Here is a 19,142-nt window from a genome sequence, read left to right as displayed (position 1 = left end):
CCCGGCCATTTTGCAACATGGATCATGTTGTGCTCGGGTCTTTGTAGAATGAGCAGTGTTGCACTTCTGTCTAACTGTTTTCTATCGTTGCGAGATGCGACAGATGTTGTTATGACCACTGTGTAACCTAGGTGGTGTTGCGAACGATGACCTTGTTTGCAATAGAGATGATGATGTGGTGCCCACTCCACACACCACAGCGTTCGTGACCACTTCAGAAGCATGTTGTTGTCGTCGTCATTTCATTGTCGCCACTACAGCATGACGATGTAGTAAAAAAACTGATAATCCATAAGTATACGAGGTCGCAATAGTCTTCACGGGTAGCATTTCACCCTAATTTATTGATTTGACACAAGGGGATGCAAAAGATATTTATCATCCTTGGCAGTTGAGTTGTCAATTCAATCGCACCTCGGGTATCTCTCTGCAACAAAGTTTAGTAGCACGACAAATAATAGTAGTAGCAGTAACAGTGATAGCAGCAACTTTGTGACAGTAGTGACAGTGACAGCAGCAATAGTAACATTAGTGAAAGTGACAACAGCAATAGTAACTTAACAAGTTTGGTATATGTAAAGCGTAGGCCATGGTGCAGCATTGGAAAGATATGGATGACATCAATCATGTAACAGTTACACACTAGAACGACACAAAACTGAGAGATCGATGGAGGATGTATCTAGAGGAGGGTGAATAGACTACTTGTCAAGATAAAAATTCTAGCCTAACCTAATTTCTAGGAGGGCAGAAATCTAGCAGTTGTAACAAGTCTAAGTCACCCTACACATGCACTTCTAAAAGTATAGCAACAGAAAGTAAAACATGCAAGTGTAATGTAGAGGAGTAAGGTAGGGAGATCAAACACATGAGGTTGACACGGAGATTTTTGGCATGGTTCCGATAGGTGGCGCTATCGTACGTCCATGTTAGTGGAGACTTCAACCCACGGAGGGTAATGACTGCGAGAGTCCATAAAGGGCTCCACCCATGGAGAGTCCACAAAGAAGCGGCCTTGTCTATCCCACCACAGCTTCCATCCACGGAGGACTAGCCTTACTCACGGTAGATCTTCATGAAGTAGGAGATCTCCTTGCCCTTACAAACATCTTGGTTCAACTCCACAACACGAAGTAGGAGGCTCCCAAGCGACACCTAACCAATCTAGGAGGCACCATCCTCCAAAAGGTAATAGATGTGGTAGATCAATGAACTCTGAAAGGACGTGGATGTCGCCTAGAGGGGGGATGAATAGGCGCTTTAAAATAATTATGGTTTAGGCTCGAACAAATGCGAAATAAAACTAACGTTTAATTTGTCAAGCACGAAACCTAAAACAACTAGGCTCACCTATGTGCACCAACAACTTATGATAAGCAAGATAAACAACTAAGTGATAGCAAGATATATGACAATAAACAATATGGCTATCACAAAGTAAAGTGCATAAGTAAAGGGTTCGGGTAAGAGATAACCGAGGCACGCGGAGACGATGATGTATCCCGAAGTTCACACCCTTGCGGATGATCTCCTCTTTCTTTTCCCTCAAGAACTAGCAAGAATCATTGGAGGGACTGAGAGTTAGCAAGCTCGAAGAAGGTCAACAATGGGGGAAGAGCTGAAGAGATAAGGTTCAATGGGGAAGAAGACCCCCTTTTATAGGTGGGGAAAAATCCAACCGTTAAGCCTCACAGCCCGCACAGAGCGGAAGTATGATGCAAGGATGCAAATGGTTTGAGCTCTCAACGAACGATACGATCAAGCTACTCACTTGAGAGCCCCCCTTGACAGTACGACAATCTATCCTAAAACAGAAAATCTATCAAGGCAAACCTATACCTTGCACCTCGTCCTCTTGAGCTAGATGACGATGATCTTGGCTTCCTCAAGATGGACCACCTTTCTTGATTGCGTTGGCTTGATGAAGACTAATTGATTGATCCCATACACACTATGGGCGAGCCGCTCTTCAGCATATCTTCACAAGTCCATTGCCACCGCAATGGACGGCAAGCATCAAGCATGATATATTCGTGTTGATCCACTTGAACTTGCACACCACAATCTTGATGACGATCACCACTTGACGTTATCCTTCATGGGTTGTATGAGATCTTCCTTTTGACGCAAGCCCATGGAAGCACACCTAACCCCCACATAGAACTCTCACAAATACCATGGGTTAGTACACAAACACGTAATGGACAATGCTTACCATACCATGGGATCACTTGATCCCTCTCGGTACATCTTGTACGCTTTGTGTGTTGATCATCTTGATTTACTCTTTGTCTGAGATCTTGATCAACCTTGTGTCTCTATGACCATTCTTTGGATAATACCTTGAATACCATCTTGGTCATCACATAAACTCCTTGAACCCAACAGATGGACTTCAAGAAGTGCCTATGGACAAATCCTATAAATATAACTTAAGGCAACCATTAGTCCATAGGAATTGTCATAAATTACCAAAACCACATATGGAGATATATGCTCTAACAAACTCCTTGCTCTTGTGCTTCTAAAGATAGTCTCCTCAACACAAATCACTCTCTCACGGAATATGCATGGTTAGGAGAGGTTGATTTGGTGCAAAGCTGTTTGGGGAGGCTAGAGATCAAGTTTCAAATAATTGGATTGGAATATCTTGGTCTCAACACATGAGTAGATTGTTCTATCTCAGAAAATGAATCTGGAAATGAAGTGTGTGTTCTGAGTGCTTCTCCCACGAATGAGAGGTGGGTAAAGGGGTATATATAGGTAGCACACAAAATCCAACCGTTACACACAAAAGAGCAAACTCGGTGACACCGAAGTTGGAAACTCGGTGGTAGCGACTAGCACTAAAGGTGTGAACTTTCGAATCCTAGTGAGACTGATATATACAACTCGGTGGCACCAAAAAGGCGACTAACGGTCATATGGCCAAACTCGGTGGCACCGATACTCAAACTCAGAAATTCTGATTTTGTGTATCTTGGCAACAGAATGTTGGTCACCCAAAGCTCGGTAGCACCGATGCAATTTCGCTTGCACTGATTTGGTGGGAATGGCTAGGGTTCATGTATGAGGTCAAACTCGATGGGTCCGATATGGAAATGTTGGTGACATCGAATTTGTGAATGTGGAATTTGACAGAGTGGAAATGTGGGAAGAATGACTGAGTGTTTTGGTGGCTAACTTTGAACATTTGAGCAATCAGTTCATTTTACTACCTCACCCCCTTTTAATAGTATTGGCTTTCCTATGGACTCAAAAGTGATTTCTCACAAATATAAAATGAATATTCTTCTAGCTTGAAGCTTGAGACAATATTATTCCTTTCTTGCATCCAGGGGTATCTCCACATAAACCTTAAGACATAGCTCTCCATGGACTAATTTTGAAATATCTAGGTAAAAGTATTAGTCCAAGAGACAACGTATGTTGTCATGAATTATCAAAATCACCAAGGGAGCATATGTGCTTTCAAGAACTAGCTCCAATTCATCAATATAATGTAGGCATGTATTCTGTATATAGTCATACGTGCTTGAGATAAGAACTTGCATGACATCTTTTGTCCTACCCTTCCGTGACAGCGGAGTCCTATTGGAAACTAAGGGATGTTAAGGCCTCCTTTTAATAGAGAGCTGAAACAAAGCATTAACACATGGTGAATACATGAACTCCTCAAACTACGGCAATCACCGAAAAGAATCCCAATTATTGTCACCTTGGAGTATGCGGATCAAGACACGTAATAGGTGAATACAACTTGGAAGATAGGATCTAAATACTTTTCATATTCAGAGAGAACATAACAAGTTTACGTTTGAAATCATGGCACTTGGGCCCTATTATCAAGCATTAAGCATAGCAAAGTCATAGCAACATCAACTCATAACATAGTGGATATTACGGATCAAGCCCTATCAAACTTAACTCGATTACATGATCAATCTCATCCAAACATCATCACCATCCAGCGAGCCTACTAACGAATTACTCACTCCCGGCGGTGAGCATCGTGGAATTGTTGATGGAGAAGGATTGATTTGGGTTGATTTAATAGTCTCGTTAAATCATACTTGGGTGGCAAAGCTTTACTTTTAAGAGTTTCTACGTCAAGAGCAATTATATCCATGTTCTTAGCCAAAGTGTCGAGGGTATGCATCTTTTCCTCTACCATAGTATTGAAAACTTTTTTAGAATTAATAAATTATTTAACGGTGTTTTCAAGATCAAAGGAGAATTTATTATTATTGGTAGAAGGATTTCCAAAAGAATTGCCATAACCACTAGAAGGATTGCCGGGATAAGGCCTAGTATTGAAATTTCCCCTACATGCATTGCTATTGAAATTATTTCATGATATAAAATTCACATCAATGGCATTATCATTTTGATCAATCAAAGTAGACAAAGGCATGTCATAAGGACCAACATGAGCATTTTTATTAGCAACCAAATTCATAAGAGCATTCACCTTTTCACTCAAGGTAGCGATTTCCTCAATAGAACTTACCTTCTTACCAATTGGAGCTCTTTCGGTATGCCATTGAGATTTTTTTTCATGATGTCGTCCAAAAGTTTGGTGGCCTCTCCTAAGGTCACCTCCATGAAGGTACCTCCTGCTGCAGAATCTAGAATATTTCTCGATACAAAATTTAGTCCCGCATTTTTTTTGGATAATCATCCACAAGTTTAAACCATGAGTACAACACCCCGGCTGAGAGAGACCGGAACACCCCCATATTCCAGCCAGAGATTAGTCTTTTGGAATACGCCACTGCTTGGCATAGAACAAAACAACTCTTGAATACAAATGATATGGATACAATGGTTCCAAGACTACAATGAATTACATCGACAATTCGACACTATGCCTGCTCAGGTAGCTCTATGCTAGCAGCAGAACAAATTGAAGTAATATAATAACTTCTAACAGCATAACAACGGCGATAGCGATGGACTCCACTCCGTAAGAACTCTGGCTGAAACACTTATCCTAGCTCGCAAACTCGACCAACAATCAATCATGGCATGACCTGTGATACGTCCATTTTGCATCATGCTTTCATGTTGATATTTATTGCTTTATGGGCTATTATATTACTTTGTGGTACCATATTTATGCCTTTTCTCTCTTATTTTGCAAGGTTTATTTGAAGAGGGAGAATTCAGGCAGCTAGAATTCTGGACTGGAAAATGAGCAAATCTTAGTCCACTATTCTGCACATTTCCAAATGCCCTGAAAAGTTACGTGGAATTTTTTGGGATTATATAAAAAATACTGGGCTAAAGAAGTACCAGAGGGGGCTACCAGGGCGCCACAAGCCCTGCCACCGCCACACCCTGGTGGCGGAGGGCAAGCTTGTGGGCTCCCTGACGGCCCACTCGCCCCCCTCTTTTGCTATATGAAGGGTTTCGTTCCAGAAAAAATAAATCAATCGAGAGCTTTTTCGTGCTTTCGCCGCCGCCATGAGGCGGAACTTGAGCATATCCAATCTAGAGCTCCGGCAGTACGATCCTGTCGGGGAAACTTCCCTCTCGGAGGGGGAAATCGTCGCCATCGTCATCACCAACACTCCTCTCGTTGGAGGGGAGGCATCTTCATCAACATCTTCATCAACACCATCTCCTCTCCAATCCCTAGTTCATCTCTTGTAACCAATCTTCGTCTCGCGACTCCGATTGGTACTTGTAAGGTTGCTAGTAGTGTTGATTACTCTTTGTAGTTGATGCTAGTTGGATTACTTGGTGGAAGAGTTTATGTTCAGATCCTTGATGCTATTCATTACACCTCTGATCATGATTATTATTATGCTTTGTGAGTAGTTACTTTTGTTCCTGAGGACATGGGATAAGTCATGCTGATAATAGCCATGTGAATTTGATATTCATTCGGTATTTTGATATGTTGTATGTTGTCTTTTCCTCTAGTGGTGTTATGTGAACGTCGACTACATAACACTTCACCATATTTGGGCCTAGAGGAAGGCATTGGGGAGTAGTAAGTAGATGATGGGTTGCTGGAGTGACAGAAGCTTAAACCCCAATCTATGCGTTGCTTCGTAAGGGGCTGATTTGGATCCACTAGTTTAATGATATGGTTAGACGTTGTCTTAATTCTTCTTTCGTAGTTGCGGATGCTTGTGAGAGGGGTTAATCATAAGTAGGATGCTTGTCCAAGTAAGGGCAGTACCCAAGCGCCGGTCCACCCACATATCAAACTATCAAAGTAACGAACGGGAATCATATGAACATGATGAAACTAGCGTGACAGAAATTCCCGTGTGTCCTCAGGAGCGTTTTTCCTCCTATAAGACTTTGTTCAGGCTTGTCCCTTGCTACAGAAGGGATTGGGCCACTTGCTGCACCGTTGCTACTACTTGTTACTTGTTACTTTTCGCTTGCTACGTTTCACCTCACTACACCATCACTTGTTACCGCTACTTTTAGTGCTTGCAGTTATTACCTTGCTGAAAACCGTTTATCACATCCTTCCGCTCCTCGTTGGGTTCGACACTCTTACTTATCGAAAGGACTACGATTGACCCCTATACTTGTGGGTCATCAAGACTCTTTTCTGGCGCCGTTGTCGGGGAGTGAAGCGCCTTTGGTAAGTGGAAATTGGTAAGGAAACATTTTTATACTGTGCTGGAATTTATTGTCGCTTGTCAGTATGGAAACTGTTCCTTTGAGGAGTTTGTTCGGGGTATCTTCACCACGAACGGAAGCACGAGGAGTTGTTCCTCAACCTTAGGTACCTACTGAAAATATCTTTTATGAAATTCCTTCGGGTATGCTTGAGAAACTGCTGGCTAATCCTTTTACAAGAGATGGATCTTCACATCCAGACTTGCATCTAATCTATGTAGATGAAGTTTGTGGTTTATTTAAGCTTGCAATTTTGCCTGAGGACGAGGTAAAGAAGAAAGTCTTTCTTTTATCTTTGAAGGATAAGGTGTTGAAATGGTATAGGCTATGTGATGATACTGGATCATGGGACTACAATCGGTTGAAATTGGAATTTCATCAAAAGTTTTATCCTATGCATTTAGTACATCGTGATCGGAACTTTATTTATAACTTTTGGCCTCGTGACAGGGAAAGCATAGCTCAAGCTTGGGGGAGGCTTAAATCAATGCTATATTCATGCCCCAATCATGATCTCTCGAGAGAAATCATCACTCAAAACTTTTATGCTCGGCTTTCTCATGAAGATCGTATCATGCTTGACACTTCTTGTACCGGTTCTTGTATGAAGAAGGATACTGATCACAAGTGGAATTTATTGGAAAGAATCAAACGCAACTCTAAATATTGGGAGCTGGAGGAAGGTAAGGAGTCAGGTATGAATTGCCAGTTTGATTGCGTTAAATCTTTTGTTGAGACAAACACTTTTAGAGATTTTAGCGCTAAGTATGCACTTGACTCTGAGATAGTAGCTTCTCTATGTGAATCTTTTGCTCCTCATGTTGATCTTACCAAGGAGAAGTGGTTTAAATATCATCCTCCTGTAGAAAGCAACATAGCCAAAAACAATCTAGTTGAGGAGAAAGTCATTGCTTTTAGTGATCCTGTTGTTCCTTGTGCTTACACTGAGAAACCACCATACCCTGCTAGGATAAAGGATTATTGTAAAGCTCCAACTGTGATACGTAGGGGTTACACTAGACCACTTGCACCCCCTGAGGAGATTAGAGTTGAGCCTAGTGTTGCTATTATCAAAGATCTCTTAACCGAAGACGTAGACGGGCATGTTATCAAATTCTGTGAGGACTCCGCTAGAATTGCTAAACCTCATGCGAAGGACAAATACGGACCTGTAGTTGGCCTGCCCGTTGTTTCTGTTAAGATAGGAGATCACTGTTACCATGGTTTATGTGATATGGGAGCTAGTGTTAGTGCAATACCCCGTTCTCTATATGATGAAATCAAAGATGAGATTGCACCTGCTGAGTTAGAACCATTGATGTCACTATTACGCTAGCTAATAGAGACACTCTCTGCCCTCTGGGAATTGTGAAAGATGTAGAAGTCCTGTGTGGTAAGACGAAGTATCCTACTGATTTCCTCGTCCTTGGTACTGCACAAGATAACTTTTGTCCCATCATATTCGGTAGACCCTTTCTCAACACTGTCAATGCTCACATTGATTGCATTACGCAGACCGTCACTGTTAGTTTCGAGGGTGTGTCATGAATTTAACTTCTCCAAGTTTGGAAGACAACCCCATGAAAAAGAGTCGTATGGTAGGGATGAAATTATTGCTCTTGCCTCTATTGCCGTACCTCCTACGGATCCTTTAGAACAATATCTGCTTGAGCATGAAAATGATATGCATATGGAGGAAAGAGATGAGATAGATAAAATTGTCTTAGAACAATATCCTATTCTCAAGAATAATCTGCCTGTTGAACTGCTTGGGGGTCCTCCCCCACCAAAGGGTGATCCTGTGTTCGAGCTTAAACAGTTGCCTCATACTCTTAAGTATGCCTATCTTGATGAGAAGGAGATATATCATGTTATTATTAGTGCTCTCCTCTCAGAGCACGAAGAGAAAAAATTACTAAAAACTCTGAGGAAGCACCGTGCTGCTATTGGATATACTCTTGATGATCTTAAGGGTATTAGTCCTACTCTATGCCAGCACAAGATTAAAACTGATCCTGACTTCAAACCAGTTGCTGATCATCAAAGGAGATTGAATCCTAAGATGAAAGAGGTCGTTAGAAAAGAAATATGAAAGCTTCTGGAAGCAGGAATCATTTATCCTGTTGCCCATAGTGATTGGGTAAGTCCAGTACATTGCGTACCTAAGAAGGGAGGTATCACCGTCGTTCCTAATGATAAGGATGAACTAATCCCACAAAGGACTATTACTGGCTATAGGATGGTGATAGACTTCCGAAAACTAAACAAGGCAACCGGGAAAGATCATTATCCTTTGTCGTTTATCGACCAAATGCTAGAAAGGCTATCAAAACACACACACTTCTGCTTTCTAGACGGTTATTCAGGTTTCTCGCAAATACCTGTTGCACAATCTGATTAGGAGAAAACCACTTTCACGTGCCCCTTCGGTACCTTTGCTTATAGACGTATGCCTTTTGGCTTATGCAATGCACCTGCCACCTTTCAAAGATGTATGATGGCTATATTCTGTGACTTTTGTGAAAATATTGTCGAGGTTTTCATGGATGACTTCTCCATTTACGGGTCTTCCTTTGATGATTGCCTCAGCAACCTTGATCGAGTCTTACAGAGATGCAAAGATACCAACCTCGTATTGAATTGGGAGAAGTGCCACTTTGTGGTTAATGAAGGCATCGTCTTAGGACACAAAATCTCTGAAAGAGGCATTGAAGTTGATAAGGCTAAGGTTGATGCAATTGAGAAAATGCCTTGCCCCACAGATATCAGAGGTATACGAAGTTTCCTAGGTCATGCTGGTTTCTATAGAAGGTTCATTAAAGACTTCTCTAAGATTTCTAGGCCTCTTACCAACCTCTTGCAGAAGGATGTTCCTTTTGTTTTGATGAGGATTGTGAGGAAGCTTTCGAAATACTTAAGAAGGCTTTGATAACCGCACCTATTGTTCAACCACCTGACTGGAACTTGCCCTTTGAAATCATGTGCGATGCTAGTGATTATGTTGTTGGTGCTGTTCTAGGACAAAGAGTTGACAAGAAGTTGAATGTTATTCACTACGCTAGTAAAACTCTAGACAGTGCCCAAAGAAACTATGCCACTACGAAAAAGGAGTTTTTAGCAGCCGTGTTTGCATGTGAAAAGTTCAGATCTTACATAGTTGACTCCAAAGTCACTATTCACTTTGATCATGCTGCTATTAAGTACCTTATGGAGAAGAAGGACGCTAAGCCTAAGCTGATCAGATGGGTTCTCCTGCTACAGGAATTTGATTTGCACGTCGTTGATCAAAAGGGTGCTGATAACCCTGTAGCAGATAACTTTTCTAGGCTAGAGAATGTCCTTGATGACCCTCGACCTATTGATGACATCTTTCCTGATGAGCAATTAAATGTCATCCGCACTTCACGTAGTGCACAGTGGTATGCTGATTACGCAAACTATATCGTAGCCAAATACATACCACCCAGTTTCACCTGTCAGCAAAAGAAGAAATTCCTCTTTGATTTGAGACACTAATTTTGGGATGATCCTCACCTTTGTAAGGAAGGAGTAGATGGTGTTATTATACGTTGTGTGCCTGAACATGAACAGGGACAGATCCTGCAGAAGTGTCATTCCGAAGCCTACAGAGGACACCATGCTGGAGATAGAACTGCTCATAAGGTATTGCAGTCAGGTTTCTATTGGCCCACTCTCTTCAAAGATGCCCGTAAGTTTGTCTTGTCTTGTGACGAATGCCAAAGAATAGGGAACATCAGTAAACGTCAGGAAATGCCTATGAACTATTCACTTGTCATTGAACCATTTGATGTCTGGGGCTTTGATTATATGGGACCCTTCCCGAGTTCCAATGGGTATACTCACATCTTAGTTGCTATTGATTATGTCACTAAGTGGGTAGAAGCTATCCCCACTAGAAATGTTGATCACCACACCTCTATTAAGATGCTTAAAGAAGTCATTTTTCCCAAGATTTGGAGTCCCTAGATATCTGATGACTGATGGCGGTTCACACTTCATTCATGGTGTTTTCCGCAAGATGCTCGCTAAGTATGATGTCAACCATAGAGTTGCATCTCCTTATCATCCTCACTCTAGTGGTCAAGTGGAGTTGAGTAATAGGGAGATGAAATTGATCTTACAAAAGACTGTCAATAGATCCCAAAATAATTAGTCTAGCAAACTTGACGATGCACTATGGGCTTATAGTACTGCTTATAAGAATCCCATGGGTATGTCGCCGTATAAAATGGTTTACGGTAAGGCCTGTCATTTACCTCTTGAGTTGGAACACAAAGCTTATTGGGCAATCAAAGAGCTCAACTTTGATTTCAAACTTGCCGGTGAGAAGCGGTTGTTTGATATCAGCTCGTTAGATGATTGGAGGCCCCAGGCATATGAGAATGCCAAGTTGTTCAAGGAAAAGGGTAAGAGATGGCACGATAAACGAATACAGAAACGAGAGTTCAATGTAGGTGATTATGTCCTGCTATACAATTCTCGTTTGAGATTCTTTGCAGGCAAGCTTCTCTCTAAATGGGAAGGTCCTTATGTTATCGAGGAAGTATATCGTTCCGGTACCATCAAAATCAATAACACAGAAGGAAATTTTCCTAGAGTGGTAAATGGGCAAAGAATCAAGCATTACAACTCTGGTACTCCCATAAATGTTGAGACCAATATCATCAATGTCATAACTCCAGAGGAGTACATAAGGGATGTTTATCAGCCTGTTTCAGACCCTGAAAACGAAGAGGTATCTGTTTTGGTAAGAAATTGGACTGCGATGCTTTTCCAATAGGAAATTTCCTCCGTTTTGGAATTTTTGGAAAATTAGAAAAATAAAAAGCAGTCCGGAGAGCGCACGAGGCGGCCACAAGCTTGGACGCCGCCACCTACCCCCCTGGTGGTGGAGGGAGGGCTTGTGGGCACCTCGTGTGCCTCCCGGAGTCCGTTTTCTTGCGGAGCACTCCTTCTGGTCCAGAAAAAATCAATATATATTCGCCCGAAGGGTTTGATCTCCGTATCGCGCAGTTTTCCTCTGTTCTCGTTTCGAGCTTGTTGTCTGCCGCAGATTTAGAGCAAAGATGTCTCAGGAATCTGTCGGAGAGAATGGTCTTCACCAAGTTCATGAGGAAGTAGATGTTGATCTGAAAAGAGTAGAAGTCACGGAAGCCAGGGACCAAGCTAAGGAGAAAACCCAAGCTAGGGAGGAAGTTCAACCTATGTTCAACATTGAAGACGTTGAAGGAGTAGATTTTCTCCAACCCTTCTTCCACGTGTTGTCTCCATCCTTGATTGAACTCTTGAGCTTTTGCGAAACAACTCGTGCTCGCAATATTTCCCTTTCTCGTGAAGTTGTTTTGCTGGAAAACCATGTCACAGATCTCAAAGGTATAAATCAAAGATTGATAGTTCTCTTTGAATCAAAGGCGACAACTCCACCACCATCACCACCGAAGGAAGACAACTAAGCATTGGTACGGGCAATCCCCGTGGCTTCTGCCAAGCTTGGGGGAGTTGCCCTGGTATCGTATCACCTTTATATCTTTTGCTTTTACCTTTGTTTTAGTTCTTTCCTTTTCAGTTTTTTATTTCTTCTCTTAGAGGAATAAGTCTTTAGTGTTTAGTTTGAGTCTTTTGCTTTGTCTCTCCCCCGATGTATTCGAGCTTGCGAGCTATATAATAAAGAGTAACTTAGTTAAGGGCTTTGCTTTGTGCCATGATCAAAAGTATGAACAGAACGATAGCATGAAAGATCATGAGACGATCTTATGGAAAGTGATAGCTTCACATATGACACGTATGATGATTGAAACTTGTTGAGAATAAATCAACATAGACATCAGTCATTGTTGCAATTAATAAGAAGTAATAAGGAAAGAGAGGTTCACATATAAATATATCATCTTAGACACTTTTTACAATTGTGAGCACTCACCAAACTATTACATGCTTAGGAGTAGATGTTGGACAAGGAAGACAACATAATGAATTGTGTTTGCTTGGTTCCAAACAATGTTATATGATTAGAGACCCCTTAGCATGTGACGATTGCTTCCACCTCATATTAGCCAAAACTCCCGCACCAAGTAGAGATACTACTTGTGCATCCATAAACCTTCAACCCAGTTTTGCCATGAGAGTCCACCATACCTACCTATGGATTGAATATGATCCTTCAAGTAAGTTGTCATCGGTGCAAGCAATAAAAACTGCTCTCTAATATGTATGATCTATTAGTGTGTGGAAAATAAGCTTTGTACGAACCTGTGATGAGGAAGACATAAAAGCGGCAGACTGCATAATAAAGTTCTTTATCACAGGAGGCAATATAAAGTGACGTTCCTCCGCACTAAAAGGACACACAGTCAAACCTCAAAAGCGCATGACAACCTCTGCTTCCCTCTGCGAAGGGTCTATCTTGTACCTTTACTTTTTGCCCTTGTAAGAGTCATGGTGATCTTCACCAATTCCGTATTTTTGCCTTTGTCTTGGCTACCGTTACATGCTTGGGAAAGATCTATATTCATATATCAACTTGGAGTTGAGTACTTATGCTTTATTATTGTTGACTTTACCCTTGAGGTAAATCGTTGGGAGACAAAACTATAAGCCACCATCTTCCTCTGTGTCCAGCTAAAACTTTGACACCATGAGTACCTCATGAGTTGTAACAATTGTGGAAAACAAAAGAGATGATTGAGTATGTGGATTTGCCTTATAAGCTCTTACTTGACTCTTTCTTATGTTGTGATAAATTGCAATTGCTTCAATGACTTTAGACTGTTGTTGGTTACTTCTCGGTAAGGTTTTTGCTTCATGCTTTGCTTTGTGAAGGAATTGTTACTTTCCCATAAGAATCTTTTGATGGGGAACGTAGCATAAATTCAAAATTTTCCTACGCATATTCAGATCTTCCTATGGAGAGACCAGCAACGAGAGAGGGGTGAGTGCATCTTCATACCTTTGAAGATCGCTAAGCGGAAGCGTTACTAGAACGCGGTTGATGGAGTCGTACTCGCGGCGATTCAGATTGCGGTGTGATTCCGATCTAGTGCCGAACTACGGCACCTCCGCGTTCAACACACGTGCAGCCCGGTGACGTCTCCCGCACCTTGATCCAGCAAGGAGGAGGGAGAGGTTGGCGAAGATCTCCAGCAGCACGACGGCGTGGTGTCGATGGAGAGACGAGGTCTCCCGGCAGGGCTTCGCCAAGCACCGGCAGAGAGGAGGAGAAAGAAGAGCAGGGCTGCGCCGAGGGAGAGGGAAAACTGTGTCTACAAAAGCCCAAAAGTGCCCACTATATGTAGGAGGAGGGGAGGGGGTGCCACCCCTAGGGTTCCCACCCTAGGTGGTGCGGCAGCCCCCAGATGGGAGGTGCGATGGCCAGGGCAAGGGGGAGGGGTGGCGCACCCCTAGGTGGGCCTCAGGCCCACCAGCGCCTAGGGTTCCCCCCCCCATCTCCACCTCCTGCGCCTTGGGCTGAGTGTGGGGGGCGCACCATCCCACCTAGGGGCAGGTTCCCTCCCACACTTGGCCCATCTAGCCTCCCGGGGTCGTTTCCCCCTTCCGGTGGACCCCGGGGCCACCTTCGGTGGTCCCGGTACGTTACCGGTGACGCCCGAAACACTTTCGGTGTCCGAAACCATCCGTTCTATATATCAATCTTTACCTCGGACCATTCCAGAGCTCCTCGTGAACTCCGGGATCTCATCCGGGACTCCGAACAACTTTTGATAACCTCGTATAACAATTCCCTATAACCCTAGCGTCATCGAACCTTAAGTGTGTAGACCCTACGGGTTCGGGAGACAGGCAAACATGACCGAGACACCTCTCCGGCCAATGACCATCAGCGGGGTCTGGATACCCATGGTGGCTCCCACTTGCTCCACGATGATCTCATCGGATGAACCACGATGTCAAGGATTCAATCAATCCCGTATACAATTCCCTTTGTCTGTCGGTATAGAACTTGCCCGAGATTCGATCGTCGGTATACCTATACCTTGTTCAATCTCGTTACCGGTAAGTCTCTTTACTCATTCCGTAGCACGTCATCGTGTGACTAAATCCTTAGTCACATTGAGCTCATGATGATGTTCTACTGAGTGGGACCAGAGATACCTCTCCGTCACAAGGAGTGACAAATCCCGATCTCGATTCGTACCAACCCAACAGACACTTTCGGAGATACCCGTAGTGCACCTTTATAGTCACCCAGTTACATTGTGACGTTTCATACACCCAAAGCACTCCTACGGTATCCGGGAGTTGCACAATCTCACGGTCGAAGGAAAAGATACTTGACATTGGAAAAGCTTTAGCATACGAACAATACGATCTAGTGCTACGCTTAGGATTGGGTCTTGTCCATCACATCATTCTCCCAATGATGTGATCCCGTTATCAATGACATCTAATGCCCATGACCACGAAACCATGATCATCTATTGACTAACGAGCTAGCCAACTAGAGGCTTGCTAGGGACACATTGCGATCTATTTATTCACACATGTATTACTGTTTCCTGTTAATACAATTATAGCATGAACAATAGACGATTATCATGAACAAGGAAATATGATAATAACCATTTTATTATTGCCTCTAGGGCATATTTCCAACATCTTTATGATGTATTGATGTTCTATGGGTGATCATGATGCCCTCATGTCCGTATTATGTTTTATCGACACCTTCGTCCCTCAACATGTGGACATGTTTATGGAACTTGGTTTTCGCTTGAGGACAAACGAGGTCGAAGCTTGGGGAAGTTGATACGTCCATTTTGCATCATGCTTTCATGTTGATATTTATTGTTTTATGGGTTGTTATATTACTTTGTGGTACCATATTTATGCCTTTTCTCTCTTATTTTGCAAGGTTTATTTGAAGAGGGAGAATTCAGACAGCTGGAATTCTGGACTGGAAAATGAGCAAATCTTAGTCCACTATTCTGCACATCTCCAAATGCCTTGAAAATTTACGTGGATTTTTTTGGGATTATATAAAAAAGTACTGGGCTAAAGAAGTACCAGAGGGGGGCTAACAGGGCGCCACAAGCCCTGCCACCGCCACCCCCCTAGTGGCGGAGGGCAAGTTTGTGGGCTCCCTGACGGCCCACTCGCCCCCTCTTTTTCTATATGAAGGGTTTCGTTCCAGAAAAAATCAATCGGGAGCTTTTTCGTGGTTTCGCCGCCGCCACGAGGCGGAACTTGAGCAGATCCAATCTAGAGCTCCGACACGACGATCCTGCCGGGGAAACTTCCCTCCCGGAGGGGGAAATCTTCGCCATCGTCATCACCAACACTCCTCTCGTCGGAGGGGAGGCATCTTCATCAACATCTTCATCAGCACCATCTCCTCTCCAATCCCTAGTTCATCTCTTGTAACCAATCTTCGTCTCGCGACTGCGATTGATACTTGTAAGGTTGCTAGTAGTGTTGATTACTCTTTGTAGTTGATGCTAGTTGGATTACTTGGTGGAAGAGTTTATGTTCAGATCCTTGATGTTATTCATTACACCTCTGATCATGATTGTGAGTATGCTTTGTGAGTAGTTACTTTTGTTCCTGAGGACATGGGATAAGTCATGCTGATAATAGTCATGTGAATTTGATATTCGTTCGGTATTTTGATATGCTGTATGTTGTCTTTTCCTCTAGTGGTGTTATGTAAACGTCGACTACATAACACTTCACCTATTTGCGCCTAGAGGAAGGCATTGGGGAGTAGTAAGTAGATGATGGGTTGCTGGAGTGACAGAAGCTTAAACCCCAGTCTATGCGTTGCTTCGTAAGGGGCTGATTTGGATCCACTAGTTTAATGCTATGGTTAGACGTTGTCTTAATTCTTCTTTCGTAGTTGCGGATGCTTGCGAGAGGGGTTAATCATAAGTGGGATGCTTGTCCAAGTAAGGGCAGTACCCAAGCGCCGGTCCACCCACATATCAAACTATCAAAGTAACGAACGCGATTCATATGAACATGATGAAACTAGCATGACAGAAATTCCCGTGTGTCCTCGGGAGCGTTTTTCCTCCTATAAGACTTTGTTCATGCTTGTCCCTTGCTACAAAAGGGATTGGGCCACTTGCTGCACCGTTGCTACTACTTGTTACTTGTTACTTTTCGCTTGCTGTGTTTCACCTCACTACACCATCACTTGTAACTGTTACTTTCAGTGCTTGCAGTTATTACCTTGCTGAAAACCGTTTATCAGAGCCTTCTGCTCCTCGTTGGGTTCGACACTCTTACTTATCGAAAGGATTATGATTGATCCCCTATACTTGTGGGTCATCAACCTGCAAACTGACATACACGCCAGGTGACTACTTTGAATGTACTCGCAAGCTCACAACAACCAAGGCAATCAAGACAAGCAATATCATGGCATTTTCAGGTTTAAGCAATGATGAATATGATATCACTAGCATGGCATGAACATATGAACATGATGATATGCAGCATGTTTAAACTATCATGATTCAACTTACACTGTTTGGGGTTATCTCTAACCACTACATGTATCAACATACCATCGGGGATGTCAGAGGCTAAACTCGGGATCAAATCAAGCTTGGTATTAACAATACCGTAGTAATCACCAGATGACCACAAGGAGCTTGATTTCTACCCTCGGTTATCACATGACACCACAAACATCAACCAACCTCGGTATCCACGATACCACTTTGATCCCCTCATGATCACATGAAGATCCATCAACTTCTTCCCTCATCAAACTAGGTTTTTTAAATCTGATTATTATTATTACTATTGACCCGTAGTGTGACCTACTACGAACTAGGCCCATATCCATGGGCGCGACTATCGATAGTTATACACTCTCTGCAGAGGTTAGTACACTGTACCAACACCATGGAACCCAAGGCCTCGTGCTCCCATTTGGGTGGACCAAGGGCATTCTGTCAAAACCGATCTTATTGCATGACACTCTCTCGGCCACTCCGACAAACTCCCCTTTGGTCTAAGTCATGGTGACCCCGATGCCACTCTGGACATCCAACGGTCACCGTCGTGGCAAAACAAAAAACGGTTCCAAACGGGGACAAAGGGCCCTACAACAACTACGGACACACAAGGTTATTGCCGCCTATGTGGCCAAGGTAGCGCACGCGCATAACCTTCCCTGGTTGGAGGCACCAGCGAGAGGCATAACAATAGATCGTATTAAGGTCTTCCCATATAGGCCAGTGTAGCTGCACTGGTCAACTCGACTCGATGGCACTATGACTCAGCCAACACATGTTCAAATTCGATTAAAGTCCGGTTTAACTTGCATGGTGATGAGCTGAGTCATAAAAGAATAACATGATAAAATATCAATGCATGTGAACACGATATCAACATGAGCATGAATGGAAAAGCATAACCATATGACTCATAGCACCAATAGCAATAAATCATTTACTCTACTAGAAGCAACTGAGCATGGCATAAGGATGATCAATAAATGGAGTTGATAAGTACATGAATTTCAACCATTGGAAGCAACTACATTGCAAAAGAGCCTACTTTATTGCTTGATCAGTACTGCATTGTAAAAAACTTGCTTTATTTACAAACTACCCAACCCCAAAAACTACATACAGAATTCCCTTAAAACTCTAGCTCTCGTCAACATATCGAATGGTATCTACAAAACCCCCCCAACCCCGTGCGTAAACCATAACTAAATCCCCCCAAAATCCACTGTCAAAACCCTACCAAAACCCTAGCTGTAACCCTTTATCCACAAAATTTATACTTTAAATCCATGGATTGAGGCTCTGGACGAGAGACTATGCACGAAACTAGACAAATAAAGGTTGGACTAGGGTTCTTACCGTATTGCGGCGTCGATTCGTGCTCCGGGCGACGAACTGGGGCCATCGGCAGAGCAGTCGGTGTTGCGACGGCACACTCCCGACAGCAAGACCTCCCGCAGCTTCGCTCTCGACGGCAAAACCTCCCGCAACCTCTCTCCCGCAGTTTCGCTCTCGACGGCGACCCGCCTCCGATCACCGCCTCCCCGCCTCGAGCACAACGAAGAAGAAACAGAGCAAACCAGAGGAGATTTATTACCAGGTCTGGAAATTTTGCACATCGACCCCTCCAATCAACCGGCAAGAGCAAAACAACCCCCCGCGTGGCTTGCGTGGCTAGTCGAAGGGTCCAACATCACACCACGTGTACCGAATACGGCTATACAGCGTGGGCGGTGACCTACAGTGTTCACTAATGTGACATTAAACACTGTATTTTGGGTATTCCGCACTCCAGTGACCAAAATGAATCCTCAGTTCAAATACAGTGACCACGGGGGAATTTTAGTCATTCTATTACGAATGTTCGAACCCAACCGTGACTCTGGAAGAGGCGTAGGTTGTGGTCTGTGGGTGCCATCGGCAGCCGTTAGATCCCGATCCAACGTCTTTAGATAAACGCTCGTGTCATAAACCGGACTAGTTAGATTAATTCAGGAAGGG

The sequence above is a fragment of the Hordeum vulgare genome, chromosome 3H (genome assembly GCF_904849725.1).
Source record: "Hordeum vulgare subsp. vulgare chromosome 3H, MorexV3_pseudomolecules_assembly, whole genome shotgun sequence".
In the NCBI taxonomy this organism is placed as follows: Eukaryota; Viridiplantae; Streptophyta; class Magnoliopsida; order Poales; family Poaceae; genus Hordeum; species Hordeum vulgare.
This window is presented reverse-complemented; position numbering follows the sequence as displayed.